This window comes from Procambarus clarkii, chromosome 26, assembly GCF_040958095.1.
Source record: "Procambarus clarkii isolate CNS0578487 chromosome 26, FALCON_Pclarkii_2.0, whole genome shotgun sequence".
Lineage (NCBI taxonomy): Eukaryota > Metazoa > Arthropoda > Malacostraca > Decapoda > Cambaridae > Procambarus > Procambarus clarkii.
Window position 1 is genome coordinate 22,210,321 of NC_091175.1, and position 25,325 is coordinate 22,235,645.

Sequence of the window (25,325 nt, forward strand, 5' to 3'; positions counted from 1 at the left end):
AACAAAGCCGCCAAAGATTGAGAAAAGATGTACACGTTCGTAAGTTCTTGCGTAACTGCTTCGTGAATCTGGCCCCGACCACAGGTCCGAGCCACTCACACCAGACGACCGTCAGGGTGTGTCTGGGGGACGGGAGAAACGGAGAGTTAGACAGAGTAAACGAAGATAATAACAAGGTGGCGAGAGGGAAGGAGACTGGAGAAGGGCAGCAACAGATGGATGGTATAATCTGCCTTGGTCGCGTCATGTAATGTGAGCCCGGCACCGCCTTCCTCTCCCGTCGTCTGGTCGTGAGAAGGACGGCTCTGTCACTGGCTGCTCTATCACTGGCTCTATCACTGTCTGTCACTGTCAGCTCTGTCACTGGCTCTGTCACTTTCAGCTCTATCACTGCCTCTGTCACTGTCAGCTCTATCACTGGCTCTGTCACTGTCAGCTCTATCACTGACTCTGTCACTGGCTTTATCACTGTCAGCTACCAGCGCCTCGCCAACTACTATGACATAAACAACAAGCTACTCCAGCCATCTGACATAATTTATTTCATATTGCATCTGACTGTATTTACTATTTGTATCTGCAGGATCGAGCTAGTAGTTCTTGGACCCCGCCTTTCTAACCAGTTTATTTTTTTCTCTATTATATTTACAACATATATTTCTCTTACACACACATGCCCAGTAAGCAGCCAGTATCAGCTGTCTATCTCCCAGGTAGCTATTTACTGCTAGGTGAACGGGAGCACCAGGGTGAAAGAAATTTTGCCCATTTGTTTCTGTCTTCGCCGGGGATCGATCGAATTGTGTGAGAATAGGTGAATATGTTCAGGGTTACCTTACCTTACCTTAGGTTACCTTGAGATGATTTCGGGACTTAGCGTCCCCACGGCCCGGTCCTCGACCAGGCTTCCTCGTTGCTGGACTGGTCAACCAGGCTGTTGCACGCGGCGGCGTGCGGCTTGACGTATGAGTCACAGCCTGGTTGATCAGGTATCCTTTGGAGGTGTTTGTCAAGTTCTTTCTTGAACTCTTCGAGGGGTCGGCCAGTTATGCCCCTTATGTGTAGTGGAAGTGTCCACTAACACCACACAAAATTAAAGTTTTTGAAAGAGTGATTAGGAATCAAATTTCCAATTTTATGAAAAATAATGAACTTCATAATTCAGGACAACATAGATTTAGAGCGGGAAGATCCTGTCTGTCACAGTTACTCAACCACTATGACAGAATCACAGAAGCCTTAGAGGGAAAGCAAAATGCAGATGTTGTATACACAGACTTTTCAAAGGCATTCGACAGATGTGACCATGGAGTGATAGCCCATATAATGAGATCAATAGGAATAATGGGTAAAATGGGGCGTTGGATTTTCAACTTTCTGTCAAACAGATTGCAGAGAGTGACGGTCAATCAAATAAGATCATGTCCAAGTGCAGTGAAAAGCTCTGTACCCCAGGGCACAGTCCTGGCACCGCTGCCATTTATCATCCTTATCTCTGATATAGACAGAAGCAACTGAAGAACAATATAGAAGCCTCTATCTTCTTCTCTATATAGAAGTCACTGAAAAACTACAGGCAGATGTTAATAAAGTATTCGATTGGGCAACTGAAAATAACATGATGTTTAACGGTGATAAGTTCCAGGTACTGAGGTATGGTGCAAACGAGGAAGTTAAGCGAAACACAGCGTAAAGGACACAATCAGAACTACTCATAGCAGGAAAGCAACATGTAAGAGATCTGGGAATTATGATGTCTGACGACCTCACATTTAGTGAACATAACCGAGCAAATATAGCGGCGGCCACGAAAATTATAGGATGGATTACGAGAACTTTCACATCCAGAGACCCCACAGTAATGCTAACATTATTTAAATCATTGGTGCTGTCCCGTCTTGAGTATTGCTCGGTACTCACTTCTCCTTTCAGAGCGGGAGAGATCTCTGAATTAGAGGGAATATATGCATGAAAGATACTGGAGGGCCAGGTCCCAAATTTGCACAGTAGAATAACAACATACTGGAGCGAAAGATACGGAAGGAAATGTAGAATAAAACCATTGAAGAGTAGAGGTACCATAGGCACGATCAGAGAACACTGTCTGGACATCAGAGGTCCACAGCTGTTCAACACCCTCCCAGCAAGCATTAAAAATATTAGGTAGATGTATTCAAGAGGCACTTGGAGAGAATCTTGCAAGAAGTGCCGGACCAACGAGGCTGTAGTAAATATGTGGGCCTGCGGGCCCACATATTTACTACATTTTCTACTACTGTATCTACTATATTTTCTTTTGAAAAATATCTAAAAGAATATTAATAATAGTCACAATGCTGTTGTGTTCAATGACATTCAATTTCAAATCCATCATGTGTTGTGTGGTATTCCCCCCCCCCCTCCCCCCCACTGGATTGTGTCTCATGGAATTCCTGTTAAAAAAATTCATATCCTCTTCTCTTAATCCTATAACTTTCGTTACCCAGAGATACTTCATATCACAAAGGCCACGATACATTGGTTATTAACACTCCAAGTGTGTGTGTGTGTGTGTGTGTGTGTGTGTGTGTGTGTGTGTGTGTAGTTTAAGGAGTGTCGTGCATTGTGGAGCAAAAAGTGGCAGCATTTCATAATGGTGGTGTCCGGTTCACACACACACACAAGTTGATGTTGTCTTCCTCGCCACCACCCCTACCACCACCACTAGTCGCTACCTCCCTCGCCACCACCCCTACCACCACCACTAGTCGCTACCTCCCTCGCCACCACCCCTACCACCACCACTAGTCGCTACCTCCCTCGCCACCACCCCTACCACCACCACTAGTCGCTACCTCCCTCGCCACCACCCCTACCACCACCACTAGTCGCTACCTCCCTCGCCACCACCCCTACCACCACCACTAGTCGCTACCTCCCTCGCCACCACCCCTACCACCACCACTAGTCGCTACCTCCCTCGCCACCACCCCTACCACCACCACTAGTCGCTACCTCCCTCGCCACCACCCCTACCACCACCACTAGTCGCTACCTCCCTCGCCACCACCCCTACCACCACCACTAGTCGCTACCTCCCTCGCCACCACCCCTACCACCACCACTAGTCGCTACCTCCCTCGCCACCACCCCTACCACCACCACTAGTCGCTACCTTCCTCGCCACCACCCCTACCACCACCACTAGTCGCTACCTCCCTCGCCACAACCCCTACCACCACCACTAGTCGCTACCTCCCTCGCCACCACCCCTACCACCACCACTAGTCGCTACCTCCCTCGCCACCACCCCTACCACCACCACTAGTCGCTACCTCCCTCGCCACCACCCCTACCACCACCACTAGTCGCTACCTCCCTCGCCACCACCCCTACCACCACCACTAGTCGCTACCTCCCTCGCCACCACCCCTACCACCACCACTAGTCGCTACCTCCCTCGCCACCACCCCTACCACCACCACTAGTCGCTACCTCCCTCGCCACCACCCCTACCACCACCACTAGTCGCTACCTCCCTCGCCACCACCCCTACCACCACCACTAGTCGCTACCTCCCTCGCCACCACCCCTACCACCACCACTAGTCGCTACCTCCCTCGCCACCACCCCTACCACCACCACTAGTCGCTACCTCCCTCGCCACCACCCCTACCACCACCACTAGTCGCTACCTCCCTCGCCACCACCCCTACCACCACCACTAGTCGCTACCTCCCTCGCCACCACCCCTACCACCACCACTAGTCGCTACCTCCCTCGCCACCACCCCTACCACCACCACTAGTCGCTACCTTCCTCGCCACCACCCCTACCACCACCACTAGTCGCTACCTCCCTCGCCACAACCCCTACCACCACCACTAGTCGCTACCTCCCTCGCCACCACCCCTACCACCACCACTAGTCGCTACCTCCCTCGCCACCACCCCTACCACCACCACTAGTCGCTACCTCCCTCGCCACCACCCCTACCACCACCACTAGTCGCTACCTCCCTCGCCACCACCCCTACCACCACCACTAGTCGCTACCTCCCTCGCCACCACCCCTACCACCACCACTAGTCGCTACCTCCCTCGCCACCACCCCTACCACCACCACTAGTCGCTACCTCCCTCGCCACCACCCCTACCACCACCACTAGTCGCTACCTCCCTCGCCACCACCCCTACCACCACCACTAGTCGCTACCTCCCTCGCCACCACCCCTACCACCACCACTAGTCGCTACCTCCCTCGCCACCACCCCTACCACCACCACTAGTCGCTACCTCCCTCGCCACCACCCCTACCACCACCACTAGTCGCTACCTCCCTCGCCACCACCCCTACCACCACCACTAGTCGCTACCTCCCTCGCCACCACCCCTACCACCACCACTAGTCGCTACCTCCCTCGCCACCACCCCTACCACCACCACTAGTCGCTACCTCCCTCGCCACCACCCCTACCACCACCACTAGTCGCTACCTCCCTCGCCACCACCCCTACCACCACCACTAGTCGCTACCTCCCTCGCCACCACCCCTACCACCACCACTAGTCGCTACCTCCCTCGCCACCACCCCTACCACCACCACTAGTCGCTACCTCCCTCGCCACAACCCCTACCACCACCACAACTTCCCTCATTACCACCACCACCACTACCACCTCCCTCACTATCACCACCACCATCACAACAACCTCCCTCACTATCACCATCATCACCAGTACTGCTAGTCGCTGCCCCCCCCCCCATATAAGCTCATAACCCACCGATATACCTGAAGTGAATATATAAGGCAGGTTATAAGAAGTGTTGTTGCTGAAAGACCTGTTTACTCAGATATTGCTTGTTGATGCGGGTGTTTTATCTCTCTTGTTTTGCTCATTGCATGCTTGTTTGGACTTAGGGGTGATTGCAGGTAATTAATGTCCTTATTACAAGTGTTAATTTAAGGCCAGGACTCCTTTTTGTTACACACCCCCAGGAAGCAGCCCGTAGCAGCTGTCTAACTCCCAGGTACCTATTTACTGCTAGGTGAACAGGAGCATCAGGGGTGAAAGAAACTCTGTCCCATTTGTTTCCGCCTCCGCCGGGGATCAAACCCGGAACCTCGGGAGTACGAATCCCAAGCGCTGTCCACTCAGCCACTTACTCGGTGGTGGTAATTCCATGTAACTCAGGTGTCATGAAGTACTAGCAAGCACAGTCCGGTACCTCGTTGGCGTCTTCCGTAGATAGTTACCAGTAAGTGTTAGTCTCAGCCACCTTGTGTCAGGTGAACACTGCACACTATTAGTTAATAACACTCATAGCATACGTCTACACGAACATATCCCTCTGCCTTCCCCAACTTCAGTAACACAGTACCCACCCCCTTCCCTCCTCGCTCCATCTAAGTGTCATCGAGAAGGAAAATCGGCGGGAAAAACAGAATTAAATTACCTTTAAAGCTACGTAAACAAATGCAGATAGAATAACATGGAAATCAAGTGAGCTCCTTTAGGGGGGAATACGAAGAATGAACATTATGACGTAATTATATCCATAACAAACTGTCATGGAAGGGGGGGGGGTTGTATTAATACCATCTAGGTAGACAGTTTAGTGACGTAGGGGAACGCTAGAGAGGGCCGACTGACATTCTTACGTGAGATTCTAATTTTATTGTATTTTGTTTCCAGGTACGTGATCCGGGTCCTCACTTGCAGTGTTGGTAGGTCAAGGTAGGTTCTCACAATGGACTTGAGAATAGTCCAGGACGGACCGAAACGTCGTCGACCCTTCACTTTCTAGTGTGTGGTCTGGTCAACATATTTCAGCCACGTTATTGTGACTCCTCGTCTGCAAAGGTAGGGGTGTGTGTGTGTTAGGAGTAATGACCAATTAACCCAGGGGATGAATTTAAAGAGTTCTAGCATAGGGGGCTATAAAATAGTACTAACTGGCCTGAAGCATTAAAGGGTCCAGTATAGTACTAGTTAGAGACTATTGTAGTTAGGCAGGGTTTAAAGATATCACTTGAAAGTAACTTAGAAAGTGGAAGAGAAGATATGTACTTGTTGATATATAATTTAATGTAAGGAAAATTAAGATATATGAGAACTTGTGTTAACATTTCCTTGAACTTCCTGTGTGGCGAGCCGGACGGTACGTCTTGAGAGTCTAGTAAAGGTGTTGAGTGTACATCAAGATGATATATATACACTTCAGATGTAACAAACACGTGGGTTTTTTATCATATAACAAGTGAAATTCCTTCACAATAATATTCCACACCTACTCCAACCACAACACTGTCAATAGCAATACTCCACACCTGCTCCACCCACAACACTGCCAACAGCAATACTCCACACCTGCTCCACCCGCCACACTGCCAACAGCAATACTCCACACCTGCTCCACCCGCCACACTGCCAACAGCAATACTCCACACCTGCTCCACCCGCCACACTGCCAACAGCAATATTCCACACCTGCTCCACCCGCCACACTGCCAATATCAATACTCCACACCTGCTCCACCCGCCACACTGCCAACAGCAATATTCCACACCTGCTCCACCCACAACACTGCCAACAGCAATATTCCACACCTGCTCCACCCGCCACACTGCCAACAGCAATATTCCACACCTGCTCCACCCAGAACACTGCCAACAGCAATATTCCACACCTGCTCCACCCAGAACACTGCCAACAGCAATACTCCACACCTGCTCCACCCGCCACACTGCCAACAGCAATACTCCACACCTGCTCCACCCGCCACACTGCCAACAGCAATATTCCACACCTGCTCCACCCAGAACACTGCCAACAGCAATACTCCACACCTGCTCCACCCACAACACTGCCAACAGCAATATTCCACACCTGCCCCCCCACCCTCAACACCCCTTGTAACTGTTTAAAGAACTTTAAATATTTACAGATACTTCGGGTTAAAAACACACTGGAGAGTTGTCTGGCTTTCTTGTGTGGGAGAGCAACTTCCAGTGTGGTAATTGCTTGTTCCTCTCGCCATTAATCTTATTAACGTGGCTGAAGCTTCCCGCTGCTCAACATTATTTTCTAACCCGTGTGGGTAGGACGTATATGTAGACCTTAGGGTAGGAGGTCTGTGGACCCTAGGGTAGTAAGTCACTGAGGTAGGTAGTTTGGTGATATATTGTCTGGTTCAAATACCTCGTCTAGTGATGCAAGTTGTTTCATTACTTCCTCGGCTGTTATCTCAATATTTAAGTCTCTCGTCTTGAGTTACCTCCTCGTCAAGCACTTGGAGCTGACAAGTTCAGTTGAACACACCATGGCAGTTGGTGTTAATTTCCTCGTAAGTTTCCGTATATACTATATATTCTCATCCCCTTTTTCGTAACCTAATCACATGGTTCTTCATGTCATTTTCTTATGTGACTCTGCAGGAGTTTTGGTCCTCTTTGCTTTAGAAGCAGTGTCATTGACCAGAGTGTTTCCAGCCTTCTTCGTATATTTATATATTAGTCTCTAGACCTGTTGCATCTAGTCCGGTTTTCCTCTTTCATTTGATCTTTGTATTGCTTCTACTCCCGCCTAATTTTCGTTTTTGCTATTTGGCGCTGTCTATTGAACCACCGGTTACTATATTCTCTCCTACACTTTTATGTTATTGTTGGTATGACTCTCTTCTGCCTCTTTGCTTCTCAGTTTGACTTACTTCATCACTTCTTGGACTGACTTCTTTCTCCGTTCCTCCTCACATCGCATACTTTACAGATACTCTCTTACTTTCATGCACTCCTCTTTTCTACTTTCCTGACCCCATGTCTTGTTATCACTGTCTTGAGTTTCATCATAATGTTAAATTCCCGGACACAATCACCACTGGCTGCCAGTGGTGTGTCGTTTGTGTGTACTAACCTATTACCGCCTGCAGGATCCAGCATTGGCTCTTGGATCCCGCCAGTGTAGTCTAAATATTTTCGGCGACAGTATTTCACCTAGTTGTGTTTGCGGGGGTTGAGCTTTGCTCTTTCGGCCCGCTTCTCAACTGTCAATCAACTGTTTACTAACTACTTTTTTCCACACCACACACCCCAGCTGTCCGTGACAGCTGACTAACTCCCAGGTACCTATTTACTGCTAGGTAACAGGGGCATTCAGGGTGAAAGAAACTTGGCCCATTTGTTTCTGCTTGGTGCGGGAATCGAACCCGCGCCACAGAATTACGAGTCCTGCGCGCTATCCACCAGGCTACCAGGCCCCGTGTACTCACCTATTTGCGCTTGCGGGGTTGAGGTTTGGCTCTTTGGTCCCGCCTCTCAACTGTCAATCAACTGGTGTACAGATTCCTGAGTCTACTGGGCTCTATCATATCTACACTTGAAACTGTGTATGGAGTCAGCCTCCACCACATTGCTTCCTAATGCATTCCATTTGTCAACCACTCTGACACTAAAAAAGTTCTTTCTAATATCTCTGTGGCTCATTTGGGCACTCAGTTTCCACCTGTGTCCCCTAGTGCGTGTGCCCCTTGTGTTAAATAGCCTGTCTTTATCAACCCTGTCGATTCCCTTGAGAATCTTGTATGTGGTGATCATGTCCCCCCTAACTCTTCTGTCTTCCAACGAAGTGAGGTTTAATTCCCGTAGTCTCTCCTCGTAGCTCATACCTCTCAGCTCGGGTACTAGTCTGGTGGCAAACCTTTGAACCTTTTCCAGTTTAGTCTTATGCTTGACTAGATATGGACTCCATGCTGGAGCCGCATACTCCAGGATTGGTCTGACATATGTGGTATATAATGTTCTGAAAGATTCCTTACACAAGTTTCTAAAGGCCGTTCTTATGTTAGCCAACCTGGCATATGCTGCTGATGTTATCCTCTTGATATGAGCTTCAGGGGACAGGTCTGGCATGATATCAACCCCCAGGTCTTTCTCCTCTCTGACTCTTGAAGTATCTCATCTCCCAAATGATACGTTGTATCTGGTCTCCTACTTCCTACCCCTATCTTCATTACATTACATTTGCTTGGGTTAAACTCTAACAGCCATTTGTTCGACCATTCCTGCAGCTTGTCCAGGTGTTCTTGAAGCCTCAAGCTGTCCTCCTCTGTCTTAATCCTTCTCATAATTTTGGCGTCGTCAGCAAACATTGAGAGGAATGAGTCTATACCCTCTAGGAGATCATTTACGTATATCAGAAACAGGATAGGTCCAAGTACAGAGCCCTGTGGGACTCCACTGGTGACTTCACGCCATTCTGAGGTCTCACCCCTCACTGTAACTCTCTGCTTCCTATTGCTTAGGTACTCCCTTATCCACTGGAGCACCTTACCAGTTACTCCTGCCTGTTTCTCCAGCTTATGCATCAACCTTTTATGGGGTACTGTGTCAAAGGCTTTCCGACAGTCCAAAAAAATGCAGTCCGCCCACCCTTTTTCTTTTGCTTAATCTTTGTCACCTAATCGTAGAATTCTATCAAGCCTGTAAGGCAAGATTTACCCTCCCTGAACCCATGTTGATGGGTTGATGTGTGTGTGTGTGTGTGTGTGTGTCTATGTGTGTGTGTGTGTGTGTGTGTGTGTGTGTGTGTGTGTGTGTGTGTGTGTGTGTGTGTGTGTGTGTGTGTGTGTGTGTGTGTATGTGTGTGTGTGTGTGTGTGTGTGTGTGTGTGTGTGTGTGTGTGTGTGTGTGTGTGTGTGTGTGTGTGTGTGTGTGTGTGTGTCTTGGAACACCGTGGTTCTGGCAAGAACTTGGCGAGAATGTTAGAACATTAAGTAAGAGTAATGTGAGAGTAACATGATTCTTGAGCGTGCAGGCGTGAGTGTGTTTGTGAGGGGGCGCGAAGGATGGGGTGGGGTGTGGGGGGGGGGTGGTCTTGGGTCCTTTATGCCAGGATTGTTATCACACACACACACACACACCCTGAACCTGAACGACTGAACGACTCTGACATAAAGAAATCAGTTTTGAGGCCCCAGTAGGAATGAGCGACCACAGTGTACTGGTGTTTGAGTACCTGATTGAAGAAGGGTTATTGAACTCGAGGAGGGATACCGAAACCAAAAGGTTAGCATACTGAAAGGGAAACTATGAGGAGATAAGAAAATTCCTAACAGATATAGCATGGGAAACAGAGCTCAGGGAAAAGACGGCCCAAGATATGATGGAATACATCACGCAAAAATGCAAGGACGCAGCAAACAAGTTTGTCCCAGTCCAAAAGGAAAACAGTGAAATGAAGATGAGAAACCCATGGTTTAATCAGAGATGTAGGCTAGCTAAGCAGCAAAGTAAAAGGGCATGGAGAAACTATAGGAATAACAGGACACTGGAGAGCAGAGAAAGATACCAGAATGCCAGGAATGAATATGTCAGGATGAGAAGAGAGGCAGAAAGACAATACGAAAATGACATCGCAAGCAAGGCAAAGACTCAGCCTAAATTGCTGCATAGCCACATCAGGAGAAAAACAACAGTAAAGGAACAGGTTATGAAATTAAGGATAGGGGCAGAAGGATTCACTACAAACGACAAGGAAGTGTGTGAGGAACTGAATAAGAAATTCCAAGAGGTCTTCACCTTAGAGCAAGGAGAAATCCCAGAGATAAGAGAGGGAATAGCTAACCAGGAACCACTGGAAGAGTTTGAGATTACCAGCGGGGAAGTAAGGAAGTGTTTACTAAAATTGGATGTGACAAAGGCTATAGGCCCAGATGGAATCTCCCCTTGGATACTAAAGGAAGGAGCAGAAGAACTGTGCCTCCCGCTCTCCATGGTGTATAACAAATCACTGGCAACAGGGGAACTGCCAGAAATTTGGAAAGCAGCTAACGTTGTCCCGATATACAAGAAAGGGGATAGACAGGAGGCACTGAATTACAGGCCAGTGTCCCTAACCTGCATACCATGCAAGATGATGGAGAAGATTGTGCGAAGAAAGCTAGTGGAGCACCTGGAGCGAAAGAACTTTGTAACACAGCATCAACATGGATTCAGGGATGGCAGGTCCTGCCTCACAGGGTTACTTGAATTCTACGACCAGGCAACAAAAATAAGACAAGAAAGAGAAGGGTGGGCAGACTGTATATTTTTGGATTGTCAGAAAGCCTTTGATACAGTGCCACACAAGAGGCTAGTGAAAAAACTGGAGATGCAGGCTGGAGTGAAAGGGAAGGTACTCCGTTGGATACAGGAGTACCTAAGTAACAGGAGACAACGAGTCAGTGTGAGGGGTGAGGTCTCAGATTGGCGAGACGTTACGAGTGGAGTACCGCAGGGGTCAGTCCTTGGACCTATACTGTTTCTGATATATGTAAATGATCTTCCAGAGGGTATAGAATCGTTTCTCTCAATGTTTGCCGATGATGCAAAAATTATGAGGAGGATTGAAACTGAGGACGATAGTAGGAGGCTACAAGATGACCTAGACAGAGTGAATGGTCCAACAAATGGCTGTTGAAGTTCAACCCGAGTAAATGCAAAGTAATGAAACTAGGCAGTGGAAATAGGAGGCCAAACACAGGATACAGAATATTAGATGAAGTACTTAATGAAACGAACAGAGAGAAAGATCTAGGAGTTGATATCACACCAAACCTGTCTCCTGAAGTCCACATAAAAAGAATAACGTCTGCGGCATATGCGAGGCTGGCTAACATCAGAACAGCGTTCAGGAACCTGTGTAAGGAATCATTCAGAATCTTGTACACCACATATGTAAGACCAATCCTGGAGTATGCGGCCCCAGCATGGAGCCCGTACCTTGTCAAGCACAAGACGAAGCTGGAAAAAGTCCAAAGGTATGCCACTAGACTAGTCCCAGAACTAAGAGGCATGAGTCACGAGGAAAGGCTGCGGGAAATGCACCTTACGACACTGGAAGACAGAAGAGTGAGGGGAGACATAATCACAACCTACAAAATCCTCAGTGGAATCGACCGGGTAAACAAGGATAAACTATTCAACACTGGTGGGACGCGAACAAGGGGACACAGGTGGAAACTGAGTACCCACATGGGCCACAGAGACGTTAGAAGGAACTTTTTCAGTGTCAGAGTAGTTAACGGATGGAATGCATTAGGCAGTGATGTGGTGGAGGCTGACTCCATACACAGTTTTAAATGTAGATATGATGGAGCCCAGTAGGCTCAGGAATCTGTACACCAGTTGATTGACAGTTGAGAGGCGGGACCAAAGAGCCAAAGCTCAACCCCCGCAAGCACAAATAGGTGAGTACACACACATACACACACACACACACACACACACACACACACACACACACACACACACACACACACACACACACACACACACACACACACACAAGACCTGTGGCTTGTGTATATGGGGATTCCCAGTTGACACAAGATTCACAACTAGATTAATACACACATTCATATATATGTATGTGTGCGTTTTTAAGGTGGTGGGTGTGTATATATATATATATATATATATATATATATATATATATATATATATTTATATATATATATGTCGTACCTAGTAGCCAGAACTCACTTCTCAGCCTACTATTCAAGGCCCGATTTGCCTAATAAGCCTAGTTTTCCTGAATTAATATATTTACTATAATTTTTTTCTTATGAAATGATAAAGCAACCCTTTTCTCTATGTATGAGGTCAATTTTTTTTTATTGGAGTTAAAATTAACGTAGATATATGACCGAACCTAACCAACCCTACCTAACCTAACCTAACCTATATTTATAGGTAAGGTTAGGTTAGGTAGCCAAAAAAAGCTAGGTTAGGTTAGGTTAGGTAGGTTAGGTAGACGAAAAAACATTAATTCATGAAAACTTGGCTTATTAGGCAAATCGGGCCTTGAATAGTAGGCTGAGAAGTGCGTTCTGGCTATTAGGTACGACATATATATATATATATATATATATATATATATATATATATATATTTATATATATATATATATATATATATATATATATATATATATATATATAATATATAATATATATATATATATATATATATATATATATATATATATATATATATATATATATATATATATATGTATATATATATATATATATATATATATATATATATATATATATATATATATATATATTAATCTCCACCCACCCTGACAACTAGTCCTCTTATCCCTCTGCCTTCCCCAACTTCAGTAACAATGTACCCACCACTTTCCCTCCTCGCTCCATCTTACTGTCAGCGAGAAGGAAAATCGGAGGGAAAAACAGAATTAAATTACCTTTAAAGCTAAGTAAACAAATGCAGATAGAATAACATGGAAATCAAGTGAGCTCCTTGAGGGGGAACTACGAAGAATGAACATTATGACGTAATTATATCCATAACAAACTGTCAAGAGCAGCGAACACCAGACTCTCTGTTAGCTCTCATGTAAGGAAAGCGAAGTCGGAGGAAAATAGGAAGGGAAGGGAATTGTCAGGGGAAAGCACCAAGCCATTGCGACTATATAGCACTTGGAAGGGGTCAGGAAAGGATTTTGGGATAGGACAGGGGAAAGGAATGGTGCCCAACCACTTGGTGGACGGTCGGGGATTGAACGCCGACTTGCATGAAGCGAGACCGTTGCTATACTGTCCAACCCAAGCCAACCCAAGTGGTTGGTATTCTTTGAGAGAGAAATGCCAAGAGCGAGAGGACACAGTTAGAAATTTCAGTATCCAAATGAGTTAAATAGATATTAATACGGACAGACTTCAATATCAGACTATTCGCTCGAGTACAGCGTATATTCAACCCGTCCTCTTAAAAATAACGTCACTTTTCGCCCGTATGCGCACTATGGCCAAAAGTGGACGTAATTTGAAATGAAATTGACTGACAAAAGTGACGTACTGTCCCGTTTTCTGTTTGAGTCGTCCGGCCTACTCGGAAAGGTTAGGAGAGGAAACTTTCAATTAACATTTTTCATAAAAATTTGAAAATTTATGAGAATTTCTTGCCCACCTAACCTACCAGAGTACCCTTAACTTACTGTTGTTGAAAAAAAAATCCCAAATTTATTTAATTTTTTTTTTCATTTTCAAATTACGTTCACTTTCGGCCATACGGGCAAACGGCCAAAAGCGACGTTATTTTTAAGAGGACAGGTTGGTATATTAAGGCCCCCCCCCCCTGGAAACACAAACCGTAACTCTCTCTATTTTCCGCTTGTTACAACTTGTAGTAAAGTTGTTACATCTTGGCTTAACGTGTTTATGACGTATTAGAACATTGTTACAACTTGCTATATTGGTTGTTATAACTGGTTAGGAGGTGTTAAAACTTGTTCGAACGTTGTACCAACGTCGTAGTTTCGGTGTGTTTGGCGGGCTCCTAACTTAACATAACCTAATGTGACCTGAGCTGACCTGGACTGACCTAGCCTAGTGTAACCTAACACATATAGTAACAGTAAGGCGATCTCCAGACCTGACCTAACGTAACCTACTCTGATCTGGTGTAGTCTACCTTAGTCAGACGTAAGCTGGTGGTAAGTTGACGTGCTAATCCTCACTTGAGCTTACCCTTGCACACCTGTCTCTTTGTCCCCATCCTCTACGTCCTACTGGAATGATTGCTACACAATATTACACATAGCGTATGTAATGTACACATTACACATGTGTATAGACCCCTGATGGAGCAGGAGTATATTGATGTGACACTAGAGAACACAGGGATATACTGACTATAGAACACATGGATATACTGGCTAGAGAACACATGGATATACTGGCTATAGAACACAGGGATATACTGGCTATAGAACACAGGGATATACTAGCTATAGAACACAGGGATATACTAGCTATAGAACAGAGGAATATACTGGCTATAAAACACAGGGATATACTAGCTATAGAACACAGGGATATACTAGCTATAGAACACAGGGATATACTAGCTTTAAAACACAGGGATATACTAGCTATAGAACACAGGGATATACTAGCTATAGAACACAGGGATATACTAGCTATAGAACACAGGGATATACTAGCTATAGAACACAGGGATATACTAGCTATAGAACACAGGGATATACTAGCTATAGAACAGAGGAATATACTGGCTATAAAACAGAGGAATATACTGGTTATAAAACACAGGGATATACTGGGCTATAGAACAGAGGAATATACTGGCTATAAAACAGAGGAATATACTGGCTATAGAACAGAGGAATATACTGGCTATAGAACAGAGGAATATACTGGCTATAGAACAGAGGAATATACTGGCTATAGAACAGAGGAATATACTGGCTATAGAACAGAGGAATATACTGGCTATAGAACAGAGGAATATACTGGCTATAGAACAGAGGAATATACTGACTATAAAACAGAGGAATATACTGGGCTATAGAACAGAGGAATATACTGGCTATAAAACACAGGGATATACTAGCTATAGAACACAGGGATATACTAGCTATAGAACAGAGGAATATACTGGGCTATAAAACAGAGGAATATACTGGGCTATAAAACAGAGGAATATACTGGGCTATAAAACAGAGGAATATACTGGCTATAAAACACAGGGATATACTAGCTATAGAACAGAGGAATATACTGGCTATAAAACACAGGGATATACTAGCTATAGAACAGAGGAATATACTGACTAGAGAACACATGGATATACCAGCTATAGAACAGAGGAATATACTGGCTATAAAACACAGGGATATACTGGCTATATAGAGAACATAGGAACATGGACAAAAGATAAAGTTGAAGAGAAGCAGAATAAGGGACCATTGATGTTAATTTAGCACTCGGATATTACAAATTAAACCTACAATGTTCTCTTACAATGGAGGTATTGTGCACAAATAGTCACAACTTCAACACATTTACAGTAAAATGAGTAACGCTGCGCTAGAAATAAGTGTAAGGAGGCGGGCCCAAGAGCTAATCGGTGGTTTATGTTAGTACTGTTAGGTAAGTGTTCACACCCTGGTGACCAGACGTAGTTCAACACACATACTGTAGTAAAGTGCGAGTGGCAGTGTGGGGGCCAGATAGTGGTCTGGCGCTCTGTTGGGATGAGATGGAAGATTACTGAGTGGCCGCCTGTGTAATGACCTAACAAGTAATTACCTAAGTGTGTGTGTGTGTGTGTGTGTGTGTGTGTGTGTGTGTGTGTGTGTGTGTGTGTGTGTGTGTGTGTGTGTGTGTGTGTGTGTGTAGTGTTTAGCGACCCGTGTATACTCCTCTTCGACAGTGAGAGAGGGGAATAAACAGACATAGATGAACAGACGGAGAGACAGAGGAGTTAAACACAGAGACGTACGCAGAGACAGATATAAAACGACACAAAGAGAGACAGAAATAGAAAGGCACACACAGAGAGAGAGAGAGAGAGAGAGAGAGAGAGAGAGAGAGAGAGAGAGAGAGAGAGAGACAGGAATATGTTGGGGTACTTGGGTATACCCGCTCAGCGGGTATACCCAAGTACCGCCGGATACCTCATATACGTCATATAACGTACGCTTGAGGAAAGACTCCTCCATCAACTGCGGTACCCGGGGCGCGCCTCCAGGCTACTCTTGTACCCTGTGAGTGAGTAGTTAACAGGTGGAATGCATTAGGCAGTGATGTGGTGGAGGCTGACTCCATACACAGTTAAAAATGTAGATATGATAGAGCTCAATAAGTTCAGGAACCCGCACAGCAGTTGTCAGACGGGACCAAAGAGCTGAAGCTCAACCCCCGCAAGAACTTCTATCATGACGGCTTTGTTTACATATATGAAACAGCTTACGAGCTCGGAAGCATTGCGAGATTGTAGATCAAAATAATAACTTTGGCTCGAGAACGATCTCGCAGCCTTCCAGGCTCGTAAACTGTTCAGTAAATAGACACTAAGCTGCCATGATTGAGGAAAGATGCACAGGTTTCGTTAGATGTACCTTTGTACCTTTTCTTTACCTGTACGTTTCCTGGTGGTCCACGAGACGATCCAGAAGGTGGACCTAGTGGACCACGAGGTGGACCATCCAGGCTAAAAGGCCTGGATGAGTATATGAATCAACGCTAAAGTACATGGATGAATGCTAGAGTATGTGAACAAGAGTGTTTACTAAATCGATGACGTGGATAGGTCATGTGGATTGTATTTAGGTGGATGGTCGGATGGTGCTAATTGACTGGTAGCCAATGGGGAAGTGGGCGAGGGGGTGGGGGGGGGGGGGGGGGGGAGGGCTGAGTAGTAGCACATGGGTTGGGTGGTGGGTGTGGTTGTGTGGGTGGGTGGGTGGGTGGGTGCAGGGCTGGTGAATGGGTCAGTGTCACTGCTCTTACTGTTGTGACGGGACGTGAAGTGAGGGGTCCGTGGCGAACCACAGTGAACCACTGGGAGTGAACCACTGAGAGTGAACTACAGATAGTGAACCACTGAGAGTGAACCACTGAGAGTGAACTACAGATAGTGAACCACTGAGAGTGAACCACAGATAGTGAACCACTGAGAGTGAACCACTGAGAGTGAACCACAGATAGTGAACAACTGAGAGTAAACTACAGATAGTGAACCACTGAGAGTGAACAACTGAGAGTGAACTACAGATAGTGAACCACTGAGAGTGAACCACTGAGAGTGAACCACTGAGAGTGAACCACTGATAGTGAACCACTGAGAGTGAACCACAGATAGTGAACCACAGAGCGTGAACCACAGATAGTGAACCACTGAGAGTGAACAACCACTGAGCGAACCGCCGAGTGTGAAATAAATAACGATTAAAATTAAAAGTACAAGACAAAATGAAAAAAAATATGGGAAACAAATTAAAATAATGTGATGATGAAATATACGTAAAGGAATATGATAACTCGGAAAGATGAGCTAAGGAAGATGATAATTAAGAATGTGACGCTGGATACCACTCAAAGTGACGGAAATATAAGGAAAGTTTCGTTCAGTAACGCAAACGAGAAAGGAAAAAAAAGTCAACGAGAGGGCTAGGAGAGAGGGAATTATCAGGGGGAAAGCGCCAAGCCAGTACGACTATAAAACACGTGAAAGAGGTCAGGGAGATTGAGGGAGAGAGGGAGATAGTGAGGGAGAGAGGGAGATAGTGAGGGAGAGAGGGACATAGTGAGGGAGAGAGGGAGATAGTGAGGGAGAGAGGGGGAGACAGTGAGGGAGAGAGGGAGATAGTGAGGGAGAGAGGGAGATAGTGAGGGAGAGAGGGAGATAGTGAGGGGTGAGAGAGGGACAGTGAGGGGTGAGAGGGAGAGACAGTGAGGGGTGAGAGAGAGACAGTGAGGGGTGAGAGAGGGACAGTGAGGGGTAAGAGGGAGAGACAGTGAGGGGTGAGAGGGAGAGACAGTGAGGGGTGAGAGGGAGAGACAGTGAGGGGTGAGAGAGTGAGACAGTGAGGGGCGAGAGGGAGAGACAGTGAGAGGTGAGAGGGAGAGACAGTGAGGGGTGAGAGAGAGAGACAGTGAGGGGTGAGAGGGAGAGACAGTGAGGGGTGAGAGAGAGAGACAGTGAGGGGTGAGAGGGAGAGACAGTGAGGGGTGAGAGAGAGAGACAGTGAGGGGTGAGAGGGAGAGACAGTGAGGGGTGAGAGAGGGAGACAGTGAGGGGTGAGAGAGAGACAGTGAGGGGTGAGAGAGAGACAGTGAGGGGTGAGAGAGAGAGAGTGAGGGGTGAGAGAGAGACAGTCAGGGGCGAGAGGGAGAGACAGTGAGGGGTGAGAGAGAGACAGTGAGGGGTGAGAGGGAGAGACAGTGAGGGGTGAGAGAGGGACAGTCAGGGGCGAGAGGGAGAGACAGTGAGGGGTGAGAGAGAGACAGTGAGGGGTGAGAGGGAGAGACAGTGGGGGGTGAGAGAGAGAGACAGTGAGGAGTGAGAGGGAGAGACAGTGAGAGGTGAGAGAGGGACAGTGAGGGGTGAGAGAGAGACAGTGAGGGGTGAGAGAGAGACAGTGAGGGGTGAGAGAGAGACAGTGAGGGGTGAGAGAGAGACAGTCAGGGGCGAGAGGGAGAGACAGTGAGGGGTGAGAGAGAGACAGTGAGGGGTGAGAGGGAGAGACAGTGAGGGGTGAGAGAGAGAGACAGTGAGGGGTGAGAGGGAGAGACAGTGAGGGGTGAGAGAGGGACAGTGAGGGGTGAGAGAGAGACAGTGAGGGGTGAGAGAGAGACAGTCAGGGGCGAGAGGGAGAGACAGTGAGGGGTGAGAGAGAGACAGTGAGGGGTGAGAGGGAGAGACAGTGAGGGGTGAGAGAGAGAGACAGTGAGGGGTGAGAGGGAGAGACAGTAAGGAGTGAGAGAGAGACAGTGAGGGGTGAGAGGGAGAGACATTGAGGGGTGAGAGGGAGAGACAGTGAGGGGTGAGAGAGAGAGAGAGACAGTGAGGGGTGAGAGAGACAGACAGTGAGGGGTGAGAGAGAGAGACAGTGAGGGGTGAGAGAGAGACAGTGAGGGGTGAGAGAGAGAGAGAGACAGTGAGGGGTGAGAGAGACAGTGAGGGGTGAGAGAGACAGTGAGGGGTGAGAGAGACAGTGAGGGGTGAGACAGTGAGGGGTGAGAGAGAGAGACAGTGAGGGGTGAGAGAGAGTGACAGTGAGGGGTGAGAGAGAGAGACAGTGAGGGGTGAGAGAGAGACAGTGAGGGGTGAGAGAGAGAGAGAGACAGTGAGGGGTGAGAGACAGTGAGGGGTGAGAGGGAGAGACAGTGAGGGGTGAGAGGGAGAGACAGTGAGGGGTGAGAGGGAGAGAGAGAGAGAGGGGGGAGACAAGAGACCGGGACTTCTGTCGCCTGTTGACTAATTAGACAACAAAAGCAGCAACAAGTGGCATAACAGTACACACTACCACTCCCCTCTGTGTAGGGGCACTACCCACTATGTAGGGGGCACTACCCTCTGTGTAGGGGCACTACCCACTATGTAGGGGGCACTACCCACTATGTAGGGGGCACTACCCACTATGTAGGGGCACTACCCACTATGTAGGGAGCACTACCCTCTGTGTAGGGGCACTACCCACTATGTAGGGGCACTACCCACTATGTAGGGGGCACTACCCTCTGTGTAGGGGCACTACCCACTATGTAGGGGGCACTACCCACTATGTAGGGGGCACTACCCACTATGTAGGGGCACTACCCACTATGTAGGGAGCACTACCCACTATGTAGGGGGCACTACCCATTATGTAGGGGCACTACCCACTATGTAGGGAGCACTACCCTCTGTGTAGGGGCACTACCCACTATGTAGGGGCACTACCCACTATGTAGGGGCACTACCCACTATGTAGGGGCACTACCCATTATGTAGGGAGCACTACCCCACTATGTAGGGAGCACTACCCACTATGTAGGGGGCACTACCCACTATGTAGGGGCACTACCCACTATGTAGGGGGCACTACCCACTATGTAGGGGGCACTACCCATTATGTAGGGGCACTACCCACTATGTAGGGAGCACTACCCTCTGTGTAGGGGCACTACCCACTATGTAGGGGCACTACCCACTATGTAGGGGCACTACCCACTATGTAGGGGCACTACCCACTATGTAGGGGCACTACCCACTATGTAGGGGCACTACCCACTATGTAGGGGCACTACCCACTATGTAGGGGCACTACCCACTATGTAGGGGCACTACCCACTATGTAGGGAGCACTACCCACTATGTAGGGGCACTACCCACTATGTAGGGGCACTACCCACTATGTAGGGGCACTACCCACTATGTAGGGGCACTACCCATTATGTAGGGAGCACTACCCCACTATGTAGGGAGCACTACCCACTATGTAGGGAGCACTACCCATTATGTAGGGGCACTACCCACTATGTAGGGAGCACTACCCATTATGTAGGGGCACTACCCCACTATGTAGGGATTACTACCCACTATGTAGGGGGCACTACCCACTATGTAGGGGGCACTACCCACTATGTAGGGGCACTACCCACTATGTAGGGACACTACCCACTATGTAGGGGCACTACCCACTATGTAGGGGCACTACCCACTATGTAGGGGGCACTACCCACTATGTAGGGGGCACTACCCACTATGTAGGGGCACTACCCACTATGTAGGGGCACTACCCACTATGTAGGGACACTACCCACTATGTAGGGACACTACCCACTATGTAGGGGCACTACCCACTATGTAGGGGCACTACTCAGTATGTAGGGGCACTACCCACTATGTAGGGACACTACCCACTATGTAGGGGCACTAATCAGTATGTAGGGGCACTACCCACTATGTAGGGACACTACCCACTATGTAGGGGACACTACCCACTATGTAGGGGCACTACCCACTATGTAGGGGCACTACTCAGTATGTAGGGGCACTACCCACTATGTAGGGACACTACCCACTATGTAGGGACTCTACCCACTATGTAGGGGCACTACCCACTATGTAGGGGCACTACCCACTATGTAGGGACACTACCCACTATGTAGGGGCACTACCCACTATGTAGGGGCACTACCCACTATGTAGGGGACACTACCCACTATGTAGGGGCACTACCCACTATGTAGGGAGCACTACCCACTATGTAGGGGGCACTACCCACTATGTAGGGGCACTACCCACTATGTAGGGAGCACTACCCACTATGTAGGGGCACTACCCACTATGTAGGGGCACTACACACTATGTAGGGACACTACCCACTATGTAGGGGCACTACCCACTTTGTAGGGGCACTACCCACTTTGTAGGGACACTACCCACTATGTAGGGACACTACCCACTATGTAGGGGCACTACCCACTATGTAGGGACACTACCCACTATGTAGGGGCACTACCCACTATGTAGGGGCACTACCCACTATGTAGGGGACACTACCCACTATGTAGGGGCACTACCCACTATGTAGGGAGCACTACCCACTATGTAGGGGGCACTACCCACTATGTAGGGGCACTACCCACTATGTAGGGAGCACTACCCACTATGTAGGGGCACTACCCACTATGTAGGGGACACTACCCACTATGTAGGGACACTACCCACTATGTAGGGGCACTACCCACTATGTAGGGAGCACTACCCACTATGTAGGGGCACTACCCACTATGTAGGGGCACTACACACTATGTAGGGACACTACCCACTATGTAGGGGCACTACCCACTTTGTAGGGGCACTACCCACTTTGTAGGGACACTACCCACTATGTAGGGACACTACCCACTATGTAGGGGCACTACCCACTATGTAGGGACACTACCCACTATGTAGGGGCACTACCCACTATGTAGGGGCACTACCCACTATGTAGGGGACACTACCCACTATGTAGGGGCACTACCCACTATGTAGGGAGCACTACCCACTATGTAGGGGGCACTACCCACTATGTAGGGGCACTACCCACTATGTAGGGAGCACTACCCACTATGTAGGGGCACTACCCACTATGTAGGGGCACTACCCACTATGTAGGGGACACTACCCACTATGTAGGGGCACTACCCACTATGTAGGGAGCACTACCCACTATGTAGGGGGCACTACCCACTATGTAGGGGCACTACCCACTATGTAGGGAGCACTACCCACTATGTAGGGGCACTACCCACTATGTAGGGGACACTACCCACTATGTAGGGACACTACCCACTATGTAGGGGCACTACCCACTATGTAGGGGACACTACCCACTATGTAGGGGCACTACCCACTATGTAGGGACACTACCCACTATGTAGGGACACTACCTATTATGTAGGGGCACTACCCACTGTGAAGACTCAAGACTATGGACCCACGAGATGTTACGTGTGAAGGTGGTGGTAGATAGCAAGTAGATAACGAGACAAAGAGCACGGTAGATCACGGTAGACAAACATGCTGAGGAGAGATAGAAGAAAATACTTAGGGATTATAGAGTGTGAGGACCCGGAATTATAGGGAGTAACCAGAAGTGCTATGGAGTGGGGCCGGAAAAGTAGGGGAAAGAATCCGGAAAGGTACCGGAAAGAAACCGGAAAGAATCCGGAAAGAATCCGGAAAGAATCCGGAAAAAAATCCGGAAAGAATCCGGAAAAAAATCCGGAAAGAATCCGGAAGGGGTTATATATTCTGGCCAGGAGGATGGGAGAGGGATATGGGGTGGAGGACACGGCCCGGAGGGATAGTTGGAGTAGATATTGATGACCTCCTGGTGGGAGGGAGGGGTGGGGGGGGGAGGAAGAGGTCCACTAGCTGTTGACACGGTTTGATGTGACTACACATACGCGAGCAGTGCGTGCAGCGTGTGTAGCGTGAGCAGTGTGTGTAGCGTGAGCAGTGAGTGCAGCGTGTGTAGAGTGAGCAGTGCGTGCAGCTTGTGTAGAGTGAGCAGTGTGTGTAGCGTGAGCAGTGAGTGCAGCGTGTGTAGAGTGAGCAGTGCGTGCAGCTTGTGTAGAGTGAGCAGTGTGTGTAGCGTGAGCAGTGAGTGCAGAGTGTGTAGAGTGAGCAGTGTGTGTAGCGTGAGCAGTGAGTGCAGCGTGTGTAGAGTGAGCAGTGTGTGTAGCGTGAGCAGTGAGTGCAGCGTGTGTAGCGTGAGCAGTGCGTGCAGCTTGTGTAGAGTGAGCAGTGTGTGTAGCGTGAGCAGTGAGTACAGCGTGTGTAGCGTGAGCAGTGCGTGCAGCTTGTGTAGAGTGAGCAGTGTGTGTAGCGTGAGCAGTGAGTGCAGCGTGTGTAGAGTGAGCAGTGTGTGTAGCGTGAGCAGTGAGTGCAGCGTGTGTAGCGTGAGCAGTGCGTGCAGCTTGTGTAGCGTGAGCAGTGCGTGCAGCGTGTGTAGCATGAGCAGTGCGTGCAGCTTGTGTAGCGTGAACAGTGCGTGCAGCGTGTGTAGCATGAGCAGTGCGTGCAGCTTGTGTAGTGTGAGCAGTGCGTGCAGCGTGTGTAGCGTGAGCAGTGCGTGCAGCGTGTGTAGAGTGAGCAGTGCGTGCAGCGTGTGTAGCGTGAGCAGTGTGTGTAGTGGGAGCAGTGCGTGCAGCGTGTGTAGAGTGAGCAGTGTGTGTAGCGTGAGCAGTGCGTGCAGCGTGTGTAGCGTGAGCAGTGCGTGCAGCGTGTGTAGCGTGAGCAGTGCGTGCAGCGTGTGTAGCGTGAGCAGTGCGTGCAGCGTGTGTAGAGTGAGCAGTGTGTGTAGTGGGAGCAGTGCGTGCAGCGTGTGTAGAGTGAGCAGTGTGTGTAGCGTGAGCAGTGCGTGCAGCGTGGTATCGGGAGCAGTGCGTGCAGCGTGTGTAGTGTGAGCAGTGCGTGCAGCGTGTGTAGCGGGAGCAGTGCGTGCAGCGTGTGTAGTGTGAGCAGTGCGTGCAGCGTGTGTAGCGGGAGCAGTGCGTGCAGCGTGTGTAGTGTGAGCAGTGCGTGCAGCATGCATAGCGTGAGCAGCGTGCTCCAAGTAACCCAGCTGCCAAAATAATCCACATTTTGCTTTAGAAATTAGGTACAAAAATATTGATTTAATTCCTTTTGATGTTGACTATTTTGATTTCCGTTCTTACAGTGATAATTCCCTGATCATACCATGATAAAGTGCAACAGCAATAATAATACATTAATGAAGAATTGGTAATAATGTAAATATATTTGAATTGATATATGTAAATATATTGATACATGTAAATAATTATAATAATAATAATAATTATCAGAAAAAAGTGTGATAAATGCTTAAGTGTGGTGGAGCCTGTGGATAGCAGGACCGGCGAAACCAACACAGGCAGTGACCCAGGCAAAGCCTCGACGCAGGGGCGTCCTGGCCCCCCTAATGAGCTCTTCCTTCAATGTTTTCTCCGTGCTTATTCTCGGCCATCTGTAAGCGTGGGACCTACTACACTATGGAGGGCGAGGCAGCCAGGGAGGGCGGCCTGGAGGGCGAGGCAGGTAGGGAGGGCAGCCTGGAGGGCGGCCTGGAGGGCGAGGCAGGCAGGGAGGACGGCCTGGAGGGAGGCCTGGAGGGCGAGGCAGCCAGGGAGGACGGCCTGGAAGGCGGCCTGGAGGGCGAGGCAGCCAGGGAGATCCTGGAGGCCGGTGGTAGAGGCCCCCAGGAGGCGAGGGTAATGAGGAGACGCGGTAGTGAGGGCGCGGTACAGGACACCGTCCACGGGAAGAAGAGAAGTGGAAGAGTCTGGGAAGATACCTTTGCACCTGAGGAAATTCTCGTGTGTGTAGGAGACGAGGTGGAGAAGGGGGGCGAGGGGGATGGATGGCAGGTTAAAAAGAAGAGAAGGAAGAGAAAGAAAAAAGAGAAGGGAGATAAGATTGAAAGTACCGTCGAGGAAAACGGCTTCACTAAGCTCAAGTCCAAGCTCCGAAGAAGGGATAAGAAGGAAGG